This window comes from Aythya ferina, assembly GCF_964211825.1.
Source record: "Aythya ferina genome assembly, contig: HAP1_SCAFFOLD_115, whole genome shotgun sequence".
In the NCBI taxonomy this organism is placed as follows: domain Eukaryota; kingdom Metazoa; phylum Chordata; class Aves; order Anseriformes; family Anatidae; genus Aythya; species Aythya ferina.
Genome location: NW_028181406.1, coordinates 298627 through 301353, shown reverse-complemented (window position 1 = coordinate 301353; position 2727 = coordinate 298627).

Sequence of the window (2727 nt, the reverse complement as noted above, 5' to 3'; positions counted from 1 at the left end):
CCCAGTTCTTATCCCCTTGGCATGCCAGTGCAAGAAGAAGTGCTCTGCAGGCAGAGGCCTTGCTGAGTGACCACCTAAGGAGAGGAATTTAATCCAGAAGGCAGGAAAGAAGAGCAATGCCCCGAAAGAAGAAGCAAGTCTTGTCTCTCAGCCCTTTGGTGTCCCAAGCAGCAGTTGCCATGGCCAAGCTTTCCCAGCCCAGCTGCTGCCAGCATCTCCCCAGCTTGCCATTGCCACCTTCCTGGGTGAGGCGCGCGCGCATTTGCCATTGGCGCTGTTGCCATCCCTGTGAGTGGCAAGCCCATCCCCTAGCTCCAGCACGAGAGAGGGGAGAGGGCAAGCGAGAGGGGCAAGGGCTGAGGAGCGTGGCTGAAGCTGGAGCAGGTGCCTGCAGAGGTCTCTGTGCCTGCCTGGGTGCTGCGGGGGCCGTCGAGGAGAAGCCCGAGGTCGGTCACGGGTAGCTGGAGCCTGGCACTGTCGGCGGGGCGCTGGGCATGCTGCTGGGGCTGCTGGAGGTGGGCTGCGGCTGCACACAGGCCAGCTGGCACGCTGGCCCCAGCGCCTTGGCCCTGGCCCCCAGCGGCTGCAAAGTCTCGCTGGGGGTCTTTGTCCCCGGCTGCTGGCGCTGCAGCGTCCTGGCCCCGCTGGCCTGGGGACAGAGCCTGTCCTGGGGCCGCACGGCACGGGGCTCCCCACTCGGAGTCTCCGGCAGCAGCCGCGCTCTGCGGGGAGGTGGCGCCGCTGCTCCTTGCCCCCCTGCAGCCCCCGGGCTTCGCGCTCTCTTGCTGGGTGCCGTGGTGCTGTTGATCGCCAGCTGCTGCCCGCTGCTGCCTGCTTCCCTGCTGCTGCCAGCCACCGTGCTGCTGCCACCCGTCTTCCCCTGGCACGGTCTCTTGCGGCCTTGGCCAGCCTGGCCCAGCAGCGTCTTCCTCTCCTTGCCGGGGGGGTTCTCTGTCGTCGGCCTCCTGTGCTGGCAGCTCTGCGCTGTCCCGGGGGTGCTGCTGGGCGCAGGGCGCTTGGCCCCCCGCTTGGTGCCGGTGGACGCAGGGGCAGGCGGGGGGCTCTTGAGGGGACCCAGGGGGCGTTTGGGCAGGGGTCTCCTATGGTCAGTGCGGCCCTTGGGGTTGGGGCGTTTCTTGGGGGAACTCGGGGGGGATTTGGGCTGGGGTCTACTAAGGGCACTGGGGACCTTGGGGTTGGGGCGGGTCTTGAGGGAACGCTGGGGGGGTTGGGGCAGGGGTCTACTAAGGGCACTGAGGAGCTGGGTGTCAGGGAGGCTCCTGGGGGGACTCAGGGGTGGACTGGGTAGGGGGCTCCTAAGCGCACTGGGCAGGGGACTGGCTGCAGGGCTGAGCGGGGGGCTCACTGCTGGCACGACGGGGGACTGCAGCGACAGCCCACCCTCAAGCTTCTCGGGGCGCAGCCCAGGGGTTGAGGGGACCTCACCGAGGGCTCCTGTGGCTTCCAGTCCCTGCGTGCTCGGCTCCTCGATGTCCTCGCAGAGGTCGGGCAGCTGCGAGAGGAAGCGGCTGAGGGCAGGACTGCTGGGCAAATCGGGGAAGGCGTCCTGGGGCTCCACGGCATCGAGCCAGCTGAGCAGCTCCTCCATGCCGGGGATGGGGATGTCCAGGTCGGCCAGGAGCTCGTCCTGCATGTGCTGCAGCTGCTGGCTGTCCCCTGCCAGCTCTGGAAAGGCCTCGGCAAAGGCATCAGGGCCCAGCTCGGGCAGCTGCGGGGGCTCCTCAGGCACCTGCGGGGCTGTCGCCGCTGAGGACGAAGCAAGAAAATCCCCCAAGACGGGCGATGTCAGCTTTCCCATGGCCCCTGGGTGTGGGGCGCCCAGCGGCCGGCTGTGCCAGCCCCAAACTCACCGTCAGGCGTCGCCGTCTGGGTGCTGGCGGTCCTTGGAGCCTGGGCAGGCTTGGGGGCAGTGGGGCCGGGCAGCGGGGGCCCCTGGTCCTCGCTGAGCCCCACGGCGTGCAAGCAGGGCTCCGGCAGCTGCCCCCGGCTGCTGCTCAGGGTGCGGGGCGTGGGGAGCGCCTGCCCCCGCAGCGGAGGCCCCGGGACGAGGGGTGGCGGGGGGTTGCGCTGGGCGGGGGCCTGCAACAGGCAGGTGCCTGCGGGGTGCAGGAGCTCCCCATGGAGCACGGCCCTGGGCCCCAGCCCCAGCGCATGGTGGGGTACCAGTGTCCCCGTCACCATGGGCTGTCCCCACTGATGGACGGGGGCACAGGGAGGAGCGGTGTGGGGGAGCTGCCCCCCGGCGGGGAGCTGCACCAGCTGCAGCTGGTGCCCCATGCTTGGGAGCTGCACCAGCTGCAGGTTTTGCCCCACAGCGGGGAGCTGCACCAGCTGCAGCTGGTGCCCCACGGCGGGGAGCTGCCCCACAGCAGGGAGCTGCCCCCCGGCGGGGAGCTGCCCAAGCTGCAGGTGGTGCCCCTGGGCTGGGAGGTGCCCCCCAGGTGGCAGCTGCACCCCGGCGGGGAGCTGCAGCACCTGCCCCTGGACCCCCGGCACCACGTGCCAGACGGTGGCCTGGGGCAGCGCGGAGGGGAGGGTGGGTACCTGCGGGGGCTGCAAGGGCAGCGCCGTCGCTCCGGGGAGGGAGGGCAGCAGCCAGGCAGCCACCGTTGGCGGCACGGCTGGGACGACGAAGGGGGAGTTTTGCGTCTGCGCAAGCCGCGGAAGCCGTCTGGGGAAACCCTCTGTGGGAAAAAGGCCGCTGGG